Raw genomic sequence first — 17,335 nt, 5'->3', positions numbered from 1 at the left:
TTGCTCAGAGTGAGACCAGAGCTGAACCTGGGGCCTCTGGCTGCGCTGACCGACTCTCCATTCCAAAAGTGATCTGGAACCGAGAGGGACGAGAAAGCAGTGTTTGCTGGACTCCCCAGCACCCAGTGTCCTCCACCATCAGGCTCCTCTCCTGGATCGCAGCTGATTTCACCTGCCCTTCAGAGCTCCCCATGGCCATTCCAAATGTTTGTTTTCAAATATTCTTACAGGACCTGAGGTGCCCCAGGACATCATTATAGCAGAGACCTTAGACGTCTCGCCGCAATTCACCAGGTTTCTGTCTGTTTCGAGGTGTGTCTTCCAGTCCTTCTTTTTATACCGACGCCTCTGTGTGGTCTCACTGATCCCCCTTTCCTTGCATATTCCTAGGCCCAACTCCATGTCTAGCTCATTCCTGTTCTGTCAGTTGCCCACAGCTGAGGCGTTTGGCTCCAGGGACAGCTGAACATGGTAGCCAGTCACACAATTCCTTCAGGAGCTTTATCAACTCGCCCCAACAGCCCAGAGGAGTCAGCCACATTAGTTGAAAAACTAGGTGTCATAAAAGCATAAAAATATATTGGATATAAATTTTTCTGCTAAGATACTGGGTTGAGCGGGTTTATTGTTCATTTCAATTTGGGAGAAAAAATGGGCAGTCTTTTTGCTTCCTGACTTAAAATTTGATGAAAGAAACTTTTTCATTCCTAAAAAGACCTTTCCATACATCACATACTGAGTCCTCAAAGCTGTGACAGAGGAGCTACTCCCTCTATTTTCTAAACCAGCGACTAGAAAACTTTGTAAAGGTCATATGGTAAATGTTGTTGACCTTGAAATCACATGGTCTCTGTTGCAACTACTAAACTGTGATAGGGGAGGACAGTCACAGACAATGCAGAAAACGGGCCTGTCATGTTCAGATAAATGTCATTCGCAAAGACAAGCAGAGGCCAGACTTAGCCCAGTTGCAGACCCATGCCCTAAACCAACATGACATTACGGTCAGGAGGAGCCAACCCGGGTAGAAAACCAGTAATCTGCAAAACAGTGCTCCTTAGATATGAAGAACACATGTACCCACATGTTGAGATGCAGTTTCAAATCTCAAGGATAAAATTATTGGAGATTAAATTTTAAAAGAAGGTCAGGGTAGGGAACGGAGCTCAGTGGTGCAGCGTTTGCTGGGCACATATGTATGAGGCCCTGGGTCCCATCTCCTGCACTGCAAAAGATAAACAAATAAATGACAAAAGGTAAAAGAACAGAAGAGCACAGTGAGGGTCACCCTGGGGAAGAGAGGCGACGGAGCCAGAAGACACCCCCACGGCTCCGAGTGCTGCCTGCTGACTGTGGTAGGAGCAGGGCGAGTCGGGACGTGGGGAAGACGGGCGAAAGGGCCATGGATGAAAAGACATGGAAGCCAGCCCTCGACAGGTGCAGAGCCGAGCAGCTGAAGGGCAGACAAGAGGAACCGGGAGCATCTATTCCCCCAGCTCACGTGACCCTGGAACACCATGTCCCCCTCCTCCTCTTCACCCCCTCATCATCAGTAGGTTAAGCCTCTGTGTCAAAGCCATGCTCTGCACACGGGAAGTGACGGAGAACCGCGTGCGGACCTGAGCGGGAGCCGCTGTCCCAAGTGCACACGTTAAAACGGGAGGGCGAGAGCCCAGCTGAGAGCACAGGACAGTAGGACAATCCCAGGGAGGAAGGCAGAGGCAGAGGAGAAGTAGTGGCCCCTGGCAACCTGGAGAGGTGGGAGTGTCAAGTGAAGGCCAAGGGTCACAGGTCGCGAGAAACCCAGGAATCAGGACAAGAATCTCCAAGGTGAGGGCTTGAAGGTGGAGCCCAGATGATTTTCCAAAACTCAAGGGAGAGGTGATGGGGCCAGTTATTGAAGGGGAAATGAACAAAGCTGTCAAGAGCCACCTTTTAAAAACAGCCCAGATGACACCGCAGGGAAATTCTGCCCAGCATCTAGGGTGCACAGGATCCCAATCTTATCAGCGTGTTTCAGAACACACCAAGGGGAAGGGACGGTCCCTAAATTCTTTCTATGAACTTAGCATTATCTTTCCAGCCTTGACTAAGAGACCATACCAGGAAAAAAAGACAGAGGCAATTTTATATAAAATATTAGCAATGAAATCCAGTAGCACCGCAAAAGAATAAAAATAGTAAAATGGAATTTATTTCAGAAATCCAAGAGTAGTTTAATATTAAGAAAACTAATATGATTTGTAGTTTTTGTGGGTTAAAGGAGAAAAATGGCAAGATTATCTGCAAAGTTACCCCAAACACCTGTTAATAATCAGTGTACATTCTTGATTGAAGGAGGAAAGAGGGATAAATAAATTAAAAAAAAAAAAAGCTTATCTCCTGCATCTCTTCTCAAAGGCAGTAGCACACTTGTCAGAGAAACACCAGGTATATTTATATTAAAGTGAGGAAAAATAAAACCATATATTTACCTATCATCACTATTATTTAGAATTGTTTCAAATGCACTAGACAAAATGATTTAACAAAAGAAAAATTTAAAATGTAAGAGCTGGGAAGGAGACAAAAAAAATTTAAATAATTGTAAACTCAACATGTAGTTTATGAAAAGTGTAGATAAGACGCTGGTTCCAAAATTAATATGCAGGTATCAAAAATCTCTGTTTATGAACACAGCCAGTCAGAGAGGAGGAGGACTCACTTTCAATAGCAATCAAGAAGATCAAATGCATAGGCATAACTTTAACAAGAGTTGTCTATGAGCCACTGGAAGAGCACTTTAAAACTGTGCCGAGATACAGTATCAGTTTTGTGGAAGTGAAAGTTCATTGTTTTATATAGGAAGACCCAATATCATAAGGTTTTAGTTGTCTATAGGTCAAACTATACATTTACTGAAAGTTTAATAAAATTACTGATGGATACTTTCTTCTGGAGTCAGATAAGTTGATTTTAAAGTTTCTATGGAAAAATAAACACACATATTTAGCCAAGAAATTTTGAATTAGCAGAATAAAGCAGGGGCATACTTTCCCAATTTAAAATAATGTGGCTTGAAATAAAAATAGGAAAATACATAGAACCAAAATAGGCTCAAATACTCTTAGTATTTTGTTGATTAAGAAGGTAGGGTTTCAAATCAGGGGAAGAAATGTTGATATTCAATATAATGGTATTGGAACAATTACAGTCCAGCCTCTGGAAAAAAATAAAGTTGTATTTCCTTTGTTGCATTAAGGTAAGTTTCTGATGAAAGAAATTAAATGTACAATAATAAAAGTATTAAAAGACTTGGGAAAAACTTAAAAAAAATTTTGTAGCAGAGAAAAGCTATATAATTTGGCCCAGGTCCATATGCTGTAGATACGAAGATGTGGTTACATAAGACTAAAGTGCATGTAGCAAAAGTATCACATATGAAGTCAAAAGAAAAATTCAAAAATGAAAAATATAGTTGCAATTCATCTTACAGAGAACTTCATTTCTCTAATATATGGAGCTCCCATGGATGGATGAGAAAGTTATCAACAACGATCTGTCATGGTGACCAAGGTCAGCTGGCTCTCCAACATGGGCGAGCCATCCAAATTCACTCACAGGAAGAAATAGTCAATCAAGGCCGAGCTGATGTGGCATTTGCTCCTACGAACTGGCCAGCCAGGAGGTTTGCATCATTTGATGGAGAGCATATATTTTTATAGCGTTTACTGGCAGTAAGAGGCAGCATTCTATCAGAATTAGAAATATGCACACTCCTCTGTGGACCACCACTGCACTTTGGACCCAGGGCCTTGCTCCGAGCGTTCTTGCAGTAGCAGAGCCACAGTTTGCAAGGAGACTGGTGCAGCTCCTCCAGGGAGCAGGAGAGGGCGTGGACCGGAGGCCTGGGTGGGGCACAGGGAGTGTGCGCACCCCTGGGCATCCCCGCACGGGAAATGCAGCATCTGCTGGAAAAAGGCACTGTGCATGCCCATGGAGAGAGCTCAGAAGTGGCGAATGGAAACACCATGCGGGTTTACCAAGCTGCCACCCGTGGGATTACTGCGGGCGGGGAAGCAAGAGAGGTGGTGGTGGGAGGGCAGGCGATTTGTCTGAAATTCCTCAAGAAACTGGAAGCGACAGAGGCCTGGCTGTGGAAGGAAGGCTGCCCTTTCCCTGGCTGGTCCCGCACCTTCTGAGGTTAAAACATGAGCTCACCTTGCCATGGTTTGGGTGTGGTGTGACCTGTCGCCAGGGTCCTGTATGGGAAGCTTGGTCCTCAGTGTGATGAGGAGAGGGGCCGACCTTTAAGGGGTGGGGCCTAGTGGGAGGCTGTTAGGTCATTGGAAGGGTGTCCTTTTAAAGGATGAACAAAGTTCTGGTAGGATCCCGGTCCCTCTTGGGCTTCCTGTCTGGAGAAGTGGTTCCCCCATCATCCTGCCATTGTGGTACTGGCACAAGTTGACCCAGCCAAAGGGCCCTCACTAGAGCTGGTGTTATGCTGCTCCGACTTTCAGCCTGGAGACTGAGCTAAGTAAACCTCTTTGCTTTTTAAATATCCAGGCTCAGATTTTTTGTGAGAGAGAGAGAGAGAGAGAGAGAGAGAGAGAGAGAGGGAGGGAGAGAGACACTAATATGTTGAGAGCCACAGCCGATTCGGGATGGCGCCTAGCATTTTTCCAAAAGGAGCTGTCAATTGGCTTGGTGTCCTGGCATTTCTGAATCCTCCTCCCTTTTGCTTGTGATGGTCGTTCAGCTAAAATTTGGGGGCCAACAGAGGTGAGGCAAAGAACCTCACCCCGCCCCCACTGGTGCAAAGGCCTATCCACAAGTATGGATGTATGCTCTAAAATTTGGGGGCCAACAGAGGTGAGGCAAAGAACCTCACCCCCCCACACTGGTGCATAGGCCTATCCACAAGTATGGATGTATGCTGGGCCGGTAGTCAATGACGGGTAAGATCCAATTGCAATGGTACCAACCTAAGACAGGAGGCTGACGTCTTGAGGTCAACTCATCCAATGACGGGTAAGAACCATATGTAGTATTGGACAACCTAACTGGCACGGTCCCTAAGCCACATGTTTGTTGTTTAATTAAACAGAAGGGGGAGATGTTGAGGGCCACAGCCGAGTTGGGATGGTGCCTAGCATTTTGCCAGAAGGAGTCGTTGAGAGGTGATGCCAGGGAGCCATTAAGATGATGATAATTAAGTTAAGCTGTGTATAATTGCTGTGACTGGATGATGCTGGATTGAAACAGGCTGTGTATTCAGTTGTATATAGACCCCTGTTGTCTGGCAATAGGGCGGCTCCTGCTGCCTCAGGCGCCCGCTACTTTTGAGTTCTCACAGAGTTCCCAGTTGAGTTCCGTGGAGTTCTAGCGTGGAGTTCTAGCGTGGAGTTCTAGCGTGGAGTTCTAGCGTGGAGTTCTAGCGGAGTTCCCCGGAGAGTTCGCCCAGTGGAGGGCAGAGAGAGTTCCTGGGGAGTGCGCGTGGAGTGCTGGTGAGAGGTTGGGCAAAAAGTAGTTCCTATTTGAACCTACAAGTGCCTCGTGGTGGCTCGGTTATTTTGTGCCCAGCCAGACTGCGGCACTAATACACACTTTGACTCTAATTACAAAATAAAGTTCTAGGAATGGTTATTTTATACTATCTTCTGATGATCATTTCTAGAATTAAGAGGGCCTTTTTATATTTTAAAAAATTCTAATTTGTTATATATAACAGCAGAATGCATTACAGTTCATATTACACAGATAGAGCAAATTTTTCATATCTCTGGTTGTACACAAAGTAGTCACAACATTCGTATCTTCATACATGTTCTTAGGGTAATGATGTCCATCTCATTCCACCATCTTTCCGACCCCCATGCCCCCTCCTTTGCTCTATCTAGAGTTTGTCTAATCCTCCCATGCTTCCCCCACAACCCCATTATGAATCAGCCTCCTTATATCAGAGAAAACATTTAGCATTTGGTTTTTGAGGGTTGGGTAACTTCACTTAGCATTGTATTCTCCAGCTCTATCCATTTACCTGCAAATGCCATGATTTTCTTCTCTTTTAATGCTGAATAGTATTCCAAAGCTTGCTATAGCTATAACAGTATCTTTATGTCTCACCATTGATGGAAAAAATTTTGGTAACCTCTGAAAGATGTGCATCTGAACATATTACTTCTGTGCTTTAAACTCTTTCAGTTTTTTCCTAACCCAGCATAGGGGTTCAAACAACCTAGCATGGCACCCCAGGACCTCTATACCTATACTTCCCTCGGCCCTCCGTGTTACCTCCCAGAGCTCTGTGTTCACTTGTGTACTCACTCCTAGCCACGGTGGCGCTCTCCTGTCGGCACGATCACTTCCAGGGTCTCTGCACCCTTTGCTTAGGAACTCTCCTGCCCCCTACGTAGCTACCATCTAAGCTGACCAGGAGGATCTGGCCAGGGACCCCAACCCTGGGAGCTTTCCTGCATCTGGTCCCAGGCTTTGTACCCCCGGGGCCCCGGGGCTCTGCTGACCTTCGCACTCTAAACACTGCCCCTTGCCTGTGCCCCTTCCCAGGTGGGGACTCCAGCATGACAGAGACTATGTCCCCTTTACCTCTGTACCTCGGTTCCTTTGCACAGACAGGGCACTGACTATACATGTGACTAGATGGACAGCGGCTCTGAAGATGTGATGGGAACATTTTAATGGTCACAGCCAGGACAGGTGAGCTTTGGTAGAGGAAAGTCCACTGTCCCTACACGTCCATCCTTTTCCTTCACTGGGCTGGTGGCCTGGCCAGGTAGGCCTCCTTGCAGTAGTCCTGAGCAGGTCTGGAGTTTGATGAGCCTGAGTGTCAGTTTCTCACCACCCACTGCCACATGGCCCAGTCAAGCTGCAGCCCCCTTGAACCCACACCACCTGACCCAGGATCCTAAGGTGCCCTCACCTGCCATCGAGAAACAGGCTTTCCTGGGCTCTTCCTGAACTTCAGCACCACCAGACCATCCTCCCCAGTGCTCCTGGCCTGTTTTATAAACTCATGGCCTTCCCCATCCCTGCTGCTGCCCCTTGGCCACCAGCCACCTGCAGCCGGCTTTCTAGCTCGCAGTGGCTCTTCCCTTTGCTCCTGTCATTCCAGCTCCATTGAGGAGTTGTCTCTGCAGCATTTGCTGGGATCCCCCGCTCGCCCCTCCAGTCTGTGCTCCTCTGACTCCGTCCATCTGAACGGCAAGTCTTGCCACTTCACTCTCCCACGAGCTAGTTAAGGGTGAGTGTCCAGCTCATTAGTGTGGCTTGTAGTGTCCTGCCCAGTTGGGCACTGTCCCCCTCCAGGCTTATCTCTTGTCTCCTCCATTTCAGCACCAGCCCCTTGAACACTCAGCTGTCCTTCCACCTGTTCTGGGCTCCGAGCAGAGCATGTCCTCTTACCCAGCCTCAGTCGACCCCACCCGAAAGCCTTGCTTAATCCTACAAATATGGACTCAGTCTCCTAATCTCTCCTTCTCTGTGCTCTTGTGCTGCCATCTCTGCACTCAACCATGCTTTATCCCCAACATTTCTTTAAATACAGTGAGTGCAGGGAGACCAGGGCCATGCTCAGGGTTAGGGTTTTGCTCTGATTGCATTCCCAAGTCACTAGCACTGTCTGGCACGTAGTAGGTGGTCAGCTGATCTTGGTTGTGTCATTGAAAAATGAAAGTGCATAATAGCTATATTGGCTAATAATGTGCCTTCTGTTTAACTGTCTTTTTCATGGCTGCCTGTGAGTACTTACTTAAGCTGAGTGCTTTTTCTCTGTCTAAATTTTATATGTGACATATGACATCATATTTTTCTATTATATAGTTTATAATTATATTGTACTTTTATATTTTGCATTGTAATTCTGTAGTAACAGGAAAGGAAGTTTTAAGCAGAAACATTTTTTATCCAAAATCTCTCCGATGTGCCCCTTGCTGTTCTCTGTGCCCTCTTTGCAGTCTTTGTTCACGTTTTTGCTTGTTCTTACATAGCTGGATAATCGTTAATGTTCTCTTTGTTTACTTCCTACTTTAGTGAAAACCTTTTCCTCATTCAGCACATTTTTGAAGACAGTGAACAAGTTAGACCTTAGCTTTCTCTGCTTCAACTTAAATACACTTGAATCCTTTAACATTCTCAAGGGTCTGAGTTTTCATTAACTTAATCATGGTAGCTGCTTGTCTCAGGATGCCTTCTAGACCCAAAACACTCCTCAAAATGCAGAAACCAAAGCTCCACCCTGGTGCGTGCTGCTCCCTTGTTTTCCATCTTTGCAGAATACCCTGGATTGTGTGACTGTCATTTCATTGCAATGTTGGCCTATTTTAAGAAAATAGGGTATTTGAAAATCCAAATACACAATACAGATTAGTTAGAGAGAAATTATTGTTCACAAAGAGTTTTTCTTTTTGTTTTTGAAAGGGCCTACTGTAATATATCTTTAAATAGCTAAATTTCTGATATACATAAGAAGGTTTGATTGAGAACAATTTAATTTATGTCTGACGTTGGGGAACAAAGCTGCTCTGTGAAGTGAGGTGATTTATTCTAGCTAGAGGCAAGTGTCCAGTCTTTCCTCCAGTGCCCAAGCATCCTGCATTTCTCATCTCTGAGTTAAGTCCAGTTGTTGTAACCATCGATGTCCTTAGTTCAGACCAACCATGGAACAAAGTTTAGTACCTGATGCAGGGCTTGGCTGGCTTTATGTCATTGCTCATTAGACACAAAAATAATTGCTTCTGAAATTTTCATTTAGCATCAGGGAGAGTTACCAGACTCCCTTAGACTCTCATATGGCTATTTAATGATATGAACTGCAAGGTCTGTTGTGTTTGTTATAACTCTATTGGCTAATAATGTGCCTTCTATTTTTTTCTGTGTGCAAATGGATACTTATTATAAATTGTCCCCTCTTTTCACCTTTCTTTTAATTGCAGTGCTTAGATGGCAATAGGCATTTCACATGGAAACATTACTATGGCTTTGGTTAATGAATATTAGAATACTATTTCATAAGAAATACAGCTTCTAGAATTTTTGAAGACTGAAACTAACTTGCAACAGGGGGAAATAAATTATAGACTCTGGATAGTTTATTTTCGTGAATTTGATTTGAAAGATAGTGAAAACACAACTCACAGACTGAGAAAAGATTCACATCTTACACCTGATAAGGATCTAGCATCCAGAACACATATGAAGAATCCCTAAAACACATCTATAAAAAAAAACACAATTAAATAGTAGGCTTAGAAAGCTGTTTCTCATAGGACAACGTGAAAACAGCCAGTGAGCTCAAGGGTAGATGCTCTCTCACAAGTCATTAGAGAAAAGACACCAACACCATAGAGAGGTGCCACTCCACAGACAAGAGGATGGCTACAGTAATACTGACAACAGTTACCACATAGATAGTGACAAGTGGTGGTGAGGACGTGGAAAAACTGGAACTCTCACACATCCCTGCAGGAGCGCAAAGTATCTTAGTCACTGTGGAGAAGCTTGGTCGTCCCTCAAAAAGATAAATATAGAATTACCTTATGACTTCTCAGTTTCTTTCCTAAATCTTTAAGAGATTTGAAAGCATGTTTACACAAACCTTGCACACTCCTCTTTAATGCAGCATTATTCATAATAGTAAAAAAGTGCAAACAACCCAAATGACCATCAACTGGATGGATGGATGAAAACAATGTGGTATATTTATATGATGGAATATTATTCATCCCTAAAAAGGAGTGGAGTACTGATACATGCTACATATAGATGAACCCTGAAGACACTAAGCTGCATGAGCAAAGCTAATAACAATGACTGCATCTCATGTTATTCCATTTCTATGATATGCACAGACCAGGCAAATCCATGAGGACCTCAAGCAGATTAGTAGTTATCTGTGAATGGTAGGAAAGGGGCATTTGAACTGACTGCACACAGATATGGAGCTTGTCCTTGGAGATGTAGATTTAGATAGTGGTAATCCCACAGCATCTTGAGTGAACCAAACCACCAAACTATATTCTTTAAAATGATGAGTTTTACCTTATGTCTCAACTCTATAGAAGGCCGGTGTTAGTAAGACTCCTGTTTATCATACTCCCAAATTCTGTAAATAGAAAGGGTGTTAGAAGAAGAATTTCTCTGGAAGAGTTGAGACACACTAAATAAAAAAGAAAAAAAAATGAAGTGATTTTTCTACCCAAACTATAATATCCTTTTAAACCAGTGGTGAAATGAAGACCAGAGAAAGAGAGAAAAGTCTAACAGGAAAGACATGTCCTGTGCCAGTTCTTGTGGCCCTCCCATCCTCCTACAGCACCAACAGAGCAACACAGGAACAAAACCAGATGAGTGAACCAAGAGACACCAGTACAGGCAGCCCCCAGCTTAGCTGGGTTCAACTTACAACTTTTTTTTTTTTTCACTTACAATGCATGAAAGCAATAGCATTCAGTAGAAAACACATTTGGAAATTAGAATTTTGGGGTAGTGAGAACCTAGCAGATGATTAAAGGTGAAACAAATTTCACCTCACCTCCAAAACAAGGCTCCTTACCACAGCAAAACCTGCCCCAATCAGCAGAAGAGACTAAAGTGCATGCTGGTCGTAGCTATGTTTTGGGGTAAGGCAAGTCCATGGTCTTGGAATGCCTGGGAACAAAATCAGCTCTTGACCTTAGTAGGAGCCTCAGTGATGGATGATCAACCATTTAAAGGAAGCTCAACTGCTCTGAACATCTTGTAGAAGTAGACACCCAGAAGGCAGGAATAACACAGAAACTCAAGGAAAGGTGCAGGCTGTTATGTCAGCCAGGCAGTTCCCATCAAGATCCTAAACCTTGAAAATCCGCTAAGATACAGGGTCTTCAGAAAGTCTCAAAGAGGTTATTGTAGAATGCTAGACATCAGCTCCAAAGTGACAACACCCTCATCAGAAGGTCCACAACTATCACACAAAATCACCCACCACCCAAAGAGAAAGTGTTCGATGACTCAGTTACCACCTGGTGAAATTCCTGAAATTGTTAAGGTCGTGTGTGTGTGTGTGTGTGTGTGTGTGTGTGTGTGGTCTCTCTGGCCTTTGTAATCAGCAGAATGTGGTTAAAACAGTGAACACAGGCATGCCCAACTGTGCATGGATTTTAGGTAGCTGCCCTCTGCAGTGGGTTTTGAACCTGTCTTGAACAGTGCTGGCTTATTTTTAGGATGTAGTGAAGCCTTTCCTTGAAGAAATGCTGTAAGTCTCAGAATAGAAAAATTCACTTGATTCTGTGTCCCCAATTTGGAGGATCATGACCTATCTTTAAGTAATAGTGCCTTTTGCTGGTACCATCACCGAAGTCTCACACGGAGTCCTGCCACTTAGTCAGGAACCTCACTGTTCACATCGTTTCCATTTTTCAGGAAATACCCAGAATTCAAGTTAGCAAGCTCCCAAGGATTCTGGACTGCACACCGTTGCAGGGAGATGTGGTGGAGTGTGACGGTGTTGGCAGTTTGTTTTGCCGTCGTGTCAACAAGTGCAAGCAGCGTTTCCTCAACACACTTTTAAACAACCTTTGTGACTCAGAACCCAGGCACTCGGTCCTCTGGAGGAGATGACAGCCTCTAACTCCCCGTGGGAAGGACAAGGACTATTAACAACTATTAACAACTGGCACCGGAGTGCAATTCCAAGAAATTGATTTCTGGATTCAGGATTCTCAATTAAAGAGGCGAAAACTATCCTCAATTCTTGTAAGACTTTTTTTTTTAAGCTCTCAAGCCAAAGTTTCTTAGAAACCCCTCAGAAGCAGATGAGCTTCATAAGGAAAGAGCTTGCCCCTGGGGGTAACTAAGGGGTTGGTATGATGACTGGGGGTAACTAGGGACGGGAGAAGGTGTTGATGTTTTCCACCAAACACCCATGGAAGAAGACTACGGGCCCCTAGGCTTTAATCTTCACTCTTGTTCTTTATTTTTCAAGCTGTGGTCTTGCCTGTCTTCCTTGTTTAAGGCAACTTTGACCTACATTACACGTAAGGCCAGTTCTTGATATTCTCCTTCTCTCCTTATTCACTCTTTTCTATGGGCCCAATATCTACCTGTGAGCTGGCTGAAGGGTACAGCTAAGCTGACTGGTGAGTTTTACACATCTTTTAAAGCTCCTTAGTTTACTTAGTTTTGCTTTCTCATAGTTTTTCAGTTGGCTTTAAGGGTCCAAATGATTAATGGACTAACTAATTAACCATTAGTTGACTGTTTACCTGGCAAACAGCACGAAAAGTAGAAACCTAAAACAGCCTTACCTTGTCCTACTAGGAAAGGTTCATATCTCCATTACAACATATTGGAGACCTTTGGTGGAATAGTTTAGTAAAACCTTGGAAATATGGTAACAGAAACTACAGAAAACAGAACACAAGGGGAGATGTTAAAATGAAAGGAAGATCTGTGGGCTGTGAACGTCAAGTGACATAATAGATATTTAACTGGAGTCCCAGAGGAGGGAGAGCACAGGTAAAACTACTTAAAGAACAGCAGTCAATCATGATGAAAGCTGTAAACACACAGATTCAAGAATCATACCAACCCCTAAGCAAGAAAATATTGCCAATACACACCATCATCAAATTACTGAAATTCAATGATAAAAAGAAAATCTTAGAACCAGACAGAAAAATAGATGTGACAGAACAGGATGGCAGCCGACTTCTCACTGGAAATGATGAAAACGATGAAACAGTGGCCAGCACCTTTAAAGTACCAATAACTTAGAGGTCTACACCCAATTAAAAATGGCTTTCAAAACCACAACTGAACTAAAGACTTTTAAAACATATAATTTAAAATAAATAAGTTTTAAACACAGATCATTCATCACTAGCAGACCTGTTGTATAGGAAATTGGAGAAAATGGAGGAGGCCCTCCAAGTGGGAGGAAGTTGAAAGTGGATGGCATCTGGATCTGTACAAAAGAATGAAGAGCACAGGGAATGGAACAGCCTGGATAAATACATGGAGATTTTTATAAACATCTTTTAAAAAGATATTTAACTAAACAAAAATTATAATGTATTGTGGGGTTCACAACATGAAAAAGTAAAAATATCTTAAAACAATAGCATAAAGTCAGGGAGGAGATAAATGGAAGTGTATTACTCATAAGTGTTTTAAATATGATATATGAAATTGTATAACGTTACTTGAAAATAGATGAAGATAAAGATGTTTACTATAAATCCTAAAATAACCATTAAAATAATATAATAAATAGCTAAAGAGTCAATAAAAGAGATAAAATAGAGTCCTCAAAAAAGACTCAATCCAAAAAAAGGTAGAAAAGGAGGAAAAGGGTAATAAAGAACAGATGTTACAAGGAAAAAAAATGGAAAAATGAGAAATGAAACCCTAATCATGAAATACTTACATTAAATGTGAATGGGTTAATCACTTCAATTAAAGGGCAGAGATTGCCAAATATAATGCAAAAGCAAGGCCCACTTAGAGTTGTTCACAAGATACACACTCTAAACTTAAAGACACAAATAGATTCACTACATAAGCATGCAAAAGTTAAGTCTAGTCAAAAGAAATTGATAAAGAAAATAATTAGTCAAATGTAAAATGATACAACTTTGGAAAACATTTGGTCAGTTTCTTCAGAAGATAAATATCAACTGCATTATTCAACTCATCGAAAGCATATATCCTTATAAAGACTTGTATGGAAATATTCAATATCAGTATCATTAATAAAAGCCAGAACTGGAAACAAATGTCCCTCATGATATGAATGGACCAATAGTGGTGGTACACCCACACAATGGAAACCTTTTCAACAATAAAGGGTCTGAATTATTGATACATGAAATGTAAATGAATCTCAAACTAATTTATGCTTTTTGTTAAGATAATGGATAAAATAAATGCATATTTATGGGTCTATTTATGCAAAATTCTAGAATCTTTCATACAGAAATTAGATTAGTGGTTGCCTTGGGTGGAGCGAAGGGGAGGAACAGGGGGGCAGGATTCCCAAGGACCATGAGGAGACATTTGGGAATGACTGTGGTGTTGGTTTCATGGGTACATACGAAGGTAAAAATTAGAAGATCATCCCTTTTTAAATCTGTGCAGTTTATTGCATGTCAAGTTTATCCCAATAAAACTGACCCAAGTAAGCTATTTTACAAGGCTTAAAAGTAGAACATTTTTATTTCAGGGTTCTTAAACCTAACCGAGCCACCAAACTGAAAGATGCACTTTAAACCAGACTTCAAGATCTCAGTAGACATCCTGTGTCGGCCTGTCTCACTCTGAGATGCTTGCAGGATGGGTAAGTGTGATACCTCCCTTACCCACAAAGCAACAGCTCTGCTGTACAGAAATAAAAACAACGGGCTGACCTGGCGATCCTCTGGGCAGCCGTCAGTGGACAATACCTCAACACCAAAGAACAGCACAGAGGTCTCAAACAGGAGCATCACCAGCTGGCAAGGGGACTCAAGGCTGAGCCGCTACCTGAGAGAAGTCAGGTGTGGAGGGAAACGTCCAGTTTTTGTAAAGAATTGGTGCCATGAGCCAATGTTTTACATGAATATATGAGCATGTGCCATGATTATAGAGCCCCTGGAAAGACTGTGAACTGGACGGTGGCAGTTGGTGACACTGCTTCTCTGGGGGAAATGCATACATTGTAAGGTAGGCCAGTGGGAGGTCAGATAAAAAGGAGGAGGGAACCAGCGAAACTCACGGGAACAAGCAAGCAGACAAAACCACCTACTTCAAGGCAAAGTGTCCATAATCAGTGAAATAAGAATTTGAAAGCATTAATGGCAGTAATGCCAAGTGTCCTTACATTTTCTTGAATCAGCAAAAAAGGTATTTTTTATTTTTTCACACTTTGTCACCAAAATATTTGACCTCACAGGTGTAATGCTTGCTGACTCTAATAACTCTCATGGAGTGAATGGTAAATTTTGGAATAATTAGATCTCTTTATTATGGATCTTTGTTTTCTCCTACAAGCAGCCATAACTTTTGCTTTATCATTTGTTTTGCAAAGTCTCATTAAATCATTACCACTTGATCAATGTCTCGTGAGTTTTTAAAGATATAAATCTCCAACCGTATTTTTTTTTTAACAAAACTGCTCTAGTGCTCATGTTTCCACTTGTACAAAACTAGCCCACTTCCATACAAATTGAAAAGACCTTGGTGCCGCCTTTGTCTCCAGTGAAAAATGAGCCCCATTTGATGGCTGACCTTCCACACAACTGTAGCTTCCATAGAAATGCACAGGCTCGGGCTGCCCACAGCTGCTACCTTGCAAGAATCATTACTCCGGTGCTCAGGGGAAAACTCGTTCCACTGGTAAGGCCGAGTCGATGGAACTCTCAAAAATACAATAAAACAAAATGGATGCATATAAACCGTGAGTGAGGGCTTTGATTAGAAGCCAAGATGGGGCTGTCCCTCACTGAAGTCAGGCTGAGTGGTGTCAGCATTTGAGAAAATTGGCTGTTAACATTCTCGATTATGGGAGAGACTTAAAAATGGATTCTTTTCATGGACTTCTCTCCCAAGAGCCATGAGTGAAAATTTCAAAAATAATGAAGTTTATAAAATAGAAGTCGCTGAGAGTGTGTCTGGTGGTCTGAGCAGATGAATCAGCATCTTGTGTCTACTCGTGGGCTCCTGAGCGCGGTCACCAGGGCAGAGCGGAGGTTCCTGACCAATGGCTCTTTGTGCTGTGGCCCCACAGAACTGCTTCTCAGCCCCCTCACCTTTCAGCATTTCCAAGAGGCTCTCTGGCCCCCAGAAGACCCAACAGAGCTCCTCTCCTTATTGCCTCAGAGGGGACAGTTGGAATCTGATAGAAGATGGAGGCAGTTGCATTCAGAGTCTGAGCTCTGTTCACACCACAGTGACCACCTTGGGAACTCTGGGTAAGCACTCTGGGTGTCAGGGTGAGAAATTTAACTAACGCCTCGGTAATCTGAAATGAATCTGCTGCCTCCGGGGCATCATCTGTACAGTGTAGGCTTCTGTCCCTTCTTCTTGCCTTATTACTAACTTCCTCCTTGTTCCCCAAAGGACCATTCAGGTGCTGTTTGGAGATTTGTTTTATTGTTCATCATCAAAGGGAAAGCATATGATGCAGGAAATCCAGAGATTACATTGCTGGTACAATGGCAATCAGCCCTTGTAGATAAGCATGGGAAAAAATTTAATTAAAACCAATTAAGATGAAATTGGAGTTTCTGGTCATTAATTGTGCACAGTCTGATTTAAACTTCTGAAGTTCCTTGGGTTTTGCACTAGTGATTGGATCTGTGGGAGCAAGGATATGTCTTTGCAAGTGACTTTGCTCAGAATTTCTTTGCAACTTTTCTTCCACTCTGGAATTAGATGGAGGTAATATGCCTGGGGTGGAGTAATTACGAACTCAACTACACCTCCCTGGACCACATGAACCAAGTCTCTCCAGGTGCCCAGGATGCTCTCCTCCCTGGTGGAAAAGACCTTCCTTGAAGTATTAATGGTCTTCGTGAACAATTCCCAAGTAGTAATATTGAAGCCATTTTAAAAGAGCACATGTCTTCCCTCTGGGCTTCCCAGCCTCTCCTGGACAACAGTGTCCCTGAGCCCGTGGGGAGGCCAGCAGAGCTGAGCAGGGCAGCCTCGGGGAAGTCCCTGGCTGAGTGCGGGCTTGGGGAGGCATCCGATGCTGGGCCTGGAAGGTGTATGGAGAAGTCTGGCCTGGGCAAGCGCACTCCAGGCTGCAGCTGGACCTGAGCCTTCCACGTCGCAGAAACCCGCCTTTTATCGCCCAGGGAAGAGATGACGGCACTCACGAAATCTGTGCCAAGCAAGTCCACTGACAGGCTGGTGATGGGAACTAGGCCAGGGTGCTTGAGAAGGACAAACGAGTCGGGGAAACCCTGCCACAGATGAATCTGCCGTCAGGGAGCTCAGGGAAGGAGAACCAAGAGGGTGCACAGGTCCTCCTCCACGTGTCCTGGGGAGAGAAGCTCTGCTGCAGGGTGGCCTCGCGGGGCGTGGGGTTGGCCACCTCCCACCCTGCAGCCGCGGGCGGGGCAGCCGGCTGCAGTCCAGGCCACAGGTGAGCTTTCAGCTTGAGGCCAGAGGGAGGGGTGGGAGGCAGGGTTCGCTCAAGGAGAGTGGACCTTCCGCTGGGAGGAGGATGGCCCACACTGGAGGACAGTGCGCTTCACTTCAAGTCCACTGAGAACAGGGTCAGGGCAAACTCCAGCCCAGAGGAGGGCCAGCATCTAGGGACCCGGGGCCAGCCAGGTGGACCGGCCTGGCCTTCGCACCTGGGGCGGAGCGCGCCCTC

The sequence above is a fragment of the Callospermophilus lateralis genome, chromosome 6 (assembly GCF_048772815.1).
Source record: "Callospermophilus lateralis isolate mCalLat2 chromosome 6, mCalLat2.hap1, whole genome shotgun sequence".
In the NCBI taxonomy this organism is placed as follows: Eukaryota; Metazoa; Chordata; class Mammalia; order Rodentia; family Sciuridae; genus Callospermophilus; species Callospermophilus lateralis.
This window is presented reverse-complemented; position numbering follows the sequence as displayed.